The sequence below is a fragment of the Ixodes scapularis genome, unplaced genomic scaffold (assembly GCF_016920785.2).
Source record: "Ixodes scapularis isolate PalLabHiFi unplaced genomic scaffold, ASM1692078v2 PGA_scaffold7__128_contigs__length_106722199, whole genome shotgun sequence".
NCBI lineage: Eukaryota > Metazoa > Arthropoda > Arachnida > Ixodida > Ixodidae > Ixodes > Ixodes scapularis.
The window spans coordinates 40,007,747-40,016,705 of NW_024609882.1; positions in this window are offsets into that span (position 1 = coordinate 40,007,747).

Here is an 8,959-nt window from a genome sequence, read left to right on the forward strand (position 1 = left end):
TTCCGCGCGCTCCGCGCTCATGCTCAAAACGCGGCACCGCTGGGAGACGTGATGCCATCTATCGCTAGTTACTACAGCGACCACGAAAGTTATTCGCGACTCCAGCAAAACGGACGCCACCAAGCGGGAAAACCGGGAACCAGCCGGTCCAGGTCGCTCCGCGCCCCTCCGCGTCTCTTGAGGCTTTCGCGGACACGTGTTGTCGGCGCGGTGGCGAACAACGTAATTTGATGAAGGTCCGAAAATTTCTTAAGTTTTGCTGAGTGTTCATTAGTGTGATGAAGCCTCAGTACATTGTTTTCTTCCATCACGTGTTTGAAAGCCCGTTCACTCCACAACACACGGTCGCGTGCTTTCGGTTTCTTGGATGGGAAGGAATCGCGGAAAAACGTTTTGATTTCTTGTCTGTCTCGAATCACATTCAAAGTGACGACTACTTGGTAACTGATAAGGGACTTCTTTGTAAGGATGTAGAACAGTGGGAGGACGGCAGACGAAGCCTTTCACTGGAGGGAACTCCAATGTTGCAGTCAAGTGAATGGGAAGGTTCGATAGCTGCTTTTCTTGAGTTTGGTTGTGTTCGATTAGCTTCAAGTTTAAGCTACCCACGCCGGTCGGTGCGTTGGCTATTCATCTTGGCTGCTTTTCGTCGAAAAAACCTCTGGACCACTCTGAAGGAGTTGGGCTTATTTCGCCATTACTTGATTCAGGAAAACCTGCTCGCTGCAAATGATGAATGACGGAAATTTTCTGTTTTCAAAAGGTGGGGGACGCGTCTCGCAACGTTAGAAGCTGTTACGGCATTTTGATCTATCAAGCATCCAATATGAATATTATACCCCCGTCGAAGCCAGCAGCAATATATGTCTACATTGCTCAGGTTGACCGGCTAAAAAAAAATGTTTGTTTTCTCCGTTCAGGATTCGAAGCAAAGTTCAATGCGGAGAGGTTCTGCGTGAACTCCAGTGAAGACTCTCTTCAGTTTGTCTCCGTGCTGCCGGTTAGAACTATTTGGCTAAGTTTAAGTAGTATCTCTCTGTCTGTCAAATATACTTTTATTCAGCAGTTCACCTAATAGCTAGTCAACTAAGCTCATATTTCAACCCGAAGAATATACTAATACCGCTTCAGTGGGACCCCCATAGTACGTAATATAATACATGCCCGCTCGTCAAAATGACTTCTCGATTGCTACAAAACCTGAATTGAAATACGAGTATCAGCGGCTTAGTGGGGTGTCGGCGGGTTAACATGATCCTTCGCTCAAGAAGCGCTTGCTTAATTTTCGCAATTTTCGTGCAGCCTGAGTTGTTGACCGAGCAGACGACTGGGAGCTGTTTCTTAAGCGCTGATACGCACAAAAGCTCGATTTTGCGGACAGATTAGTCGGATGGTCGAGGCATGCGAGTTGACTGAAAATTACTGTCGGCGGAAGAATTCTGCGGTCATTGCCGCTTTTCTTAGATGATCAAAACTGATTAGTATATTACAGACTCTCCAGAGCCCATATAGTTTCGGTTTTGAACGAAATCTCCGAAACGACAGTTTGACATGAAAAGAACAAAAAACACCGGAAAAACAAAACTATGCTCTGCGAGTTTATGTGCACCGGCTACACTTAACCGTCTCAGTTCAAATAGCTACAAAATTGGGCATTAAACAAAAGAAAATCTGTTAAATTGAACGCGCCGCCTGTTCAGGCGGCCCAACCGAGCCGACGCGACGTGGACTCAGCCGCAATGTTTGCTCGGTGGTGGCGCCCCCTATAGGTCGCTGGAGTCGCGAATACCGCTGGGAGTCGACACGTTGTTGGTCATGAATCTGCAGGTGGGCGAGCTTGCGTACTTCATCTGCGTTTTGAATCACTGCATGGGCATCGTCGCTTCCGTCGTCAACTGACTCATGATGCAGCACCGAGTCAAGCATAGTTGTCGTCTTTATTCTATGCACCACCTGAAATGGTGCCACTCCGGTGGTCTCTTCTACAGCCGTGGTGTAGGCGAACATGATGTACGGTAGTACCTCGTTCCACGTCTTGCGCTCTACGTGCACGTACATACATATCATGCCGGCGATATTGTGTTGCGCTGTTCTGTCAGTCCGGTGGTCTGGGGATGGTAAGCCGTAGTCCGACGGTGATTGGTGTCTCTAAGACGAAGAACCTCCTTTTTCAGCTGCGCCATAAACGATGACCCCAATCTGAATTGTGGGCTTTAAAAGCTGCTAAAAAGAAAAAAACATTCTCTATAGTCTGGGTCGAACACGCGTGTCAAAAAACAGGTGTTACGCGAAAACAAAATCTATTTAGAGCAGTAAAAGACGTACGCCCCGCCTCTTTGTCGTGGATCGGCTTGGCCATCACGTTGAGATGGAAATAGTGTATGACCATTCCGTGACCTGATGGATTTTGCGCGAATAATTCAGGCGCAACTAAAATACATCTAGCGCAGTCAATCTTGCTCTACATTTTTCTTTTCGCATAAAATTTACTTTGTGACACGCGTGTCCACAACAAGACTGTTTAAAACAACCATTTCTTTTTCTTTTCAATGGCCCTTTAAGGACCGCCAAGTAGAAGGACGATGGACTCGACGAAGAACTTTGATACTTCCACAGCAATTCTCGCCGGGAGGACTTGTGTCTCGGCGTATCATGTAATATAATCAGTGTCTATAGGATTATCCAACAGTTTTCCAGGTTCGACTACTGAGAAGCAACAAGTAGATCCTTTCCAATCTGCTGGAACGGTGCAGTTGGCAGAGGAATTGGCTGCAGGAGACCTGCGGGCTTCGTCGGCGGTTTCTTGCGCCGCTGGCACTCGTGTCATGATCGTGAGGAGAGGTGGATGGTTAAAGGAAGCTTGTTCCGTTAGTATTTTTTATGCGAAAGCTTTAACTTTCCCATGGAGCGGAGCCGCCGGCGTCTGTAACCGCGAAAAACGGCGCCTAAAATCCCGTAACCTCGAAAAACGGCACCTAAAATGGCTGTGACGCGTCATGTCAGATACTTTGCCACAGAACCCGGCGCGGCCACTTGAGGTCGAAGTGGAAGCGCCATGGAAATAAAACACAATGTAAAGCACAACCACCCAGACGCCTCGTCACGGAAGCCGGTGGGTGCGTTCAAGGTCAGAGCGGACGAGCTTCAAAGATAAAACACAAATAAGAGCACAGCAACGCAATGCTTCGTCACGGAAGCCGTCGGGAAGCCGGCAAGGTTCGCCGCGCCTGCTCAGTAAGGGAGCGTGATGTTACTGCCGCATCACGATGTGCGATAGGACGACGTGGCGCGCTGCCTGTGGGAATGAGCTGCGTGTACGAATGCCTTTCGTTTTAGTACATGTAAGCAGTCTTAAGTGTGTCTAGCGTTGTTTTTACAAATACGGGCCAGTGTCAGACTTTAACCTAAGTCTCCGGACGTCGGGTCGTCGTGGCAGGCTTGAAAGATCTCTCATAGGTCCGTCGAGATTGCCAGCAGCCACGGCGAGCTGTTGTCCCGAAAGTTATCTTTATATAGTACACGTTCTCGAATGGCGAATGTCGGCAGGGTTCTGCACGTGGAATGGTACTCCCGCGTCATTCCAGGTGCGCTATTAAGGCGCACAGCTCAAGATCGTGTGTTTGACATCGTACCATGTCGTCGGTGCACACTGAACCTAGGAAGCACGTTCGTCGTCATTGTGGTCGCTGCTGCCAGAAGTTATGTCGACAGGGGCTCTGGAAAGGCAGCCGGTGTCGCTCTGCTTGCAATCTTACTTGTAGAACACAGTCGTGTTGAACTCTTGTAATCGGAGACTCCTCGAGCGAGGCGTCCTGAAGGGTCCTTGAGGTTCGCTAAATAGCATGGCGAGTGGTGGTCTGTGACTACGCGGAACGGGTTCCCGTACAAGCACGCGCTGAGCTTCGTGATTGCCAAGACAATCGCACGACTTTCATTTTGCAGTCATAGAGTAATTTATCTCCGCCTTGCACATTGTCCGATTGGCGTAGGCAATGACTCGCTCGGTGCCTTCTTGCACTTGAACCAGTACCACGCCCTGTTTTGTCTTACTAGCGTCCATGTGAATCTCGGTTCCCCTATCCTATGAAGTGTCCATTAACAGGAGGACTCTGAAGTCTTCACTACACTCCTTAGAACGCCTGCTGCAGTTCTTCGGCCCATTTAAACTTTTCGGCCTCATTTTTGGGGTTTGTAAGTGGTGCAAAAATCCTTCCGAAATCTCGACCAAAACGTAGATAGTAGGGACACAGTCCAAGGAATCTTCGCGCGGCCACTTTGTCTGTCGCCACTGGAAACACCGTGACGGCGCGAGTCCTCTCTTGGTCTGGGCGAACGCCTTTGTTGCTAACCACATGATCTAGGAATTTCAGTTGGTCATAGGCAAACCGACACTTCAATGGCTTGAGTGCGAGTCCGGCGGTGCGTATATAGTGGAGAACAGTTTGAAGTCGTCACCAGTGCTCCTCGAAGTCGCTTCAAGACACCAGGACGTCGTCAAGGTAGACGAGAGAGCTCTGCCATTTTAATCCTGCCTGTATAGACCTTTGCAAAAAGAGCTCTCTGGCCGCCGCTATTTTGCAAACCGAGCGACCCCTATCAGCCAGAAATTTCTCCCACCCGCCTGGGCTGTGGGAACCCGGTCAGCGTGGCTCCCCACCTGCCTTGTGCATTTGAAGTTCGCCGGTGTTTCTTGGAAGATTTTGCTTTATTTTCCTGTTTAGGATGCTTAACCTTTGTGTGTTATCTTCCACTGTAAGAACAAAGGAATACCAGGAATCGTTGCCTGTACGATCTTCGCAGGAAACGAACGAAGAGAGCGAACGTCAAGCAGCACGCGACACAAGCAGTTCAACGTCCTTTGATGATTATTTTCGTTGAGATAATCTCCAAAAAACGGTTAGCCTCGCGGGATATGTTCCGGGTTTCGCGAAAAATAGCTGATAAGGTCGGGTCCGGGTTGTGGGGACGGAGTAGACCCGTTCGTTCATTTGCTTTGAAGCTGTGCAAAAAAGGATCGAGCTCTCTTCAAAACGTGCCCCAAAACACGCCGGATTCCGTCCGATCGTCGTGAAGTGACTAACGTCGACACAGTATATTGGATATGCCGTGTTATTTTAGACCTTTCTCAGATCCTGTTCGGATAACGCTGCACCGTGGGGTACGTACAATATATGTTGTTCATTTGATGAGACTCGTTGAATTTCATGTTGTGGGCGGGGAATATTCAGGCAGTTTGGATATTCTGTGTGGTCAAATATTTTCGACGGTTAAGACCTTTGTATATTGACACGGCTGAGTGTATGTAGCCGTAAAAAGATCAACATAATATGAAACAAACATTCAAGTTGCATTTGTTCTGTCGCGCACGGACTCACCAAAACAGCTTTCACTTCTTTGTTTTTGTTCCCAAAAATAGTACAATGCATTCTTAAAAACCCTGAGAAATTCTATTCGCCATAGAACACAAAATAAAAAAATATAACGCGGCAATTTAGCTTCTACCAACGTCCGGAAGTGCGCCTACGCAGGCTGCCACAGCCCACTGACTAGAAAACCCACAGCCCAGCGCAGTCGGGCAACACTGACGTACCCTATCAATACCAGGGTCGCGCGCTGTAAATCGCTTCGTTCGAGACTGCCGCTGGAAACACGTTGGAAAGTTGCTGGTGCAAAGCATAGTCTGACGGGTATCACCTTGAACTCGTATGCTCACCCGGCGTGACGAAAGCTGTCCTCTCTTTGTCCCGTTCCTTGACTTCATTCAGTCTGCCAGTACCCCCCCGTCAGGTTCGTCGAAGAGAAATATCGAGAATAGTGCAGCCCGTCTAGCGTCTCGTCGATGCGGGGAAGTGGATAGACGTCTTTCTTACCGTCACCCCGTTCAGCTGCTGATAGTCCATGCAGAACATAATCGATCCGTCTTTTTTAACCGGTACGGCCGTCCCATCCCCAACTTTCTTTAATATCAGCGTCTTGGCGCTTGCAGAAAGATTAGAATATCAACTGTACAATAACAAAGGTCGCATTGTTCCCAGAGAATATTTTTTATGACAGCTAAAAGTATAAATAGGCAGTATGTGAGCTTTTGGGCGCGTATAATTTTTATTCCAGTGCTCTAAATTGTTTTCTTTTTGAATATTATTGGTTACCCTTACATAATTGACAATTTGTGCTTTTCTTGACAAAATATGGTAATGTTACCGAAGACTGTAATTGCTTGGGTATCATGGAATGCAAATCAATTAGAATATTGATATTCCTGTAAAAATTCTTATTTCACGGAATGTCCCCAACAAATGGATCACAGGCCACGGACTGCTTGGCAACTGAATTATGCCCTCGTTCATCACATATTGAACTTTCTCCCGGGTGACTTCTCTTTTATTTACGGTGGCTCTCTACGGCGATCGATGAACAGGGAGAGCGTCGTCCTCAATAACAATGCGGTGCTTCGTAACCGCTGTTTGGCGCACCTTCGACGACGTCGCAATGCTGTCGCAGCAATTGGCGAGGAGATTAGTCAGCTCTCACCGTTTATTAGTTAACCAATTACTTCGTGTTAAAAAAAACACATTTATTTAAAATTTACCTCGTATATGGGAAGTCGCTGCTTTACACAACCTGTTGGCTAGGGCGTGTTCATGGTGAATACATGGGAGTGGATTTCGCTTCGAAAAAACGATCGTTCAAGAACAGAAGGTTGGATTTAAGCCACTGGAAATAGTAAATATAGGAAGCCTCGATCTCACACTTGACATGCCAAAGTTTTCCGAGATTTGGCTGTTTTTGGCACCTTTGCCACTAATTTCCGTCCTCGAGGCGTCTCGAAATACCTGCAGCAGATGACGAACGCTTGCAGAGTGACTGAAGCATGCCATCTGCAACTGTGTGAGTCACTTGAATAATGATACGATGTTGTTCTTGTATGAATTAGGTACATGACAGGTGTCATAGGTTAGCAGACACAGGTTGTGGCGGCGTGTGTTACGGGAAACTGTGGTGAAAACCCTGAAACATGTTGAGATCTGCGAAAATACGGCGTGAAAAGCGACTGGTTATTCCATAATATCAAATCAGCGTCACGTTCTTTTTTTTTAATTTTGCAGTTGACGTGCGTCGTAATGAAGGAACGATTATGTTGACTCGAATATGATCAGTTTGAGACACCCAATTATGTTTGCAGGCTCGCAATGTCGGAGTGTGTTTTGTACCTGCCCGTAACCATCACATGTAAAAACAAGTCCTCCTGGTCAATTTTTTTTTTTTTTTTTAGAAAGGCCCCAAGTAGTGTTATGATTGGGTAAAAATACAAGGAAAGTTCGTTACGGGCTGTCCGTTCGGTCACACAAATGCTTACTAAAGCAACTTCTACTGTATTGACAAGAACGCAAAACAGACAGATACATACGCACACACTTACACACAATTTGAGAATAACTGGGCGGGACGAGTGACTTACTAAAAGTTTATTAAGGCGAAATACTTATATATTTCATCGTTCCGTTGACCTTCAAAGTCCTTGAGCGAAATCTCGTTGGCGACACGAAAGGTATCAAACCATCTACGTGGCCACTCACGTGATTTGGAGCCAATAATATTAAGAAAGGTGACAAAACAAATTATGAAGAATCAAGGTGAATGGATAGAATCAAAGTGAATTAAGAGTAATTAACGAGAAGTCAGAGTAATCAACTGGAATTTACAAAGGACTATAAAGCAAATCAATAGGAATCAATGTAAATAATGTGTCTGTCTTAAATGCATCGGCTCTTGGGCTTTCGCCTTCAAGTCGTCTTAAGGGTAACATAAGATACCCTGTGAATTTTAAAGGAAGAAGAATCAGAAAAAAAACTGCCACAGCAACCACCATCAAATAATAATCAAAACACCTATGAACAACAAGTTAAAACCTGCAGCGGCAATGAGAAGCTAAAACAGAAAGGAGTCGTACGTGAATAACCTACAGTCACTAGAAACTAAGAAACTCGAGTTCTTTTGAATGCAGGCAAGCAGACGTCTTGCTGACGTAGCTAATTGTACCTCGTTTAATTAGTTCAAAAGCTTGAGGTTTTTATCTTGTGCTCACGTGTTTCGTTTATTTCTTGATGATGGTTGCCGTGGCTGGTTCTGCATTTACTCAATGAATTTTACGTTGTCAATCAGCCCTCGTTTTGCCCACTTTCTTTACTGGCCTTTGTGTGTGTTTTTTATTTTGAACTGTTTCTCGATATAGTCCTGAACCAACTCGTCTGCATCGCCACCTTAATGCAACGACTGCGCCTGGTTAACCTTTGCTGAGAACAAACAAAGTATTTGTATTACTAAAACATATGCTGACCTGCACTTAGAAGTTGATGCATTTACATCGTCGTTGAAACTTATCATCATTATATGACTCTGCTTCACAATATTTTCAACCTTTTCGAATATTGCGGAAGCCTCTACGGGCTGTAGTTCGCACGTTCGTGCCTTGAGTGTCGATCAGAGTTGTGCACGGGTACCTCACTTTTGAAGTCTCACAGAAAGAATGGATCTTTTTCACAAAAAGACTCCACCCGGTGACGGATGTATGAACAAGAGGTGGTTGCAGGGACCTGCTTTACCAACTGTCGTGACATTCTGCTTTGTATCGGCGGCACGGAGGGAGGGTACACCAGGATTGGATTAACCTGAGACTGTGGTAGAGAAGAAACATCAAAACGTAGAAGGGACAGAAAATATATAGGACTTGAGACGCCGTTCCATGAATTTTCAGTCTCTTCTACGTCTTGACGTTTTTTCTCTACCTCAATCTCAGGTTAATCCAACATGGCTAATATTCACCAGCTCACCTGCAGCTTTGCGACATTTTCTCGGTACCCTAGGAGTACGGATGTACGGGACAAGGGATTTTCCCACCACTTGATCAACTTCGGTTGGAGAAGCAACGGGCAACGAATCACATGATTACCTAGAGAAA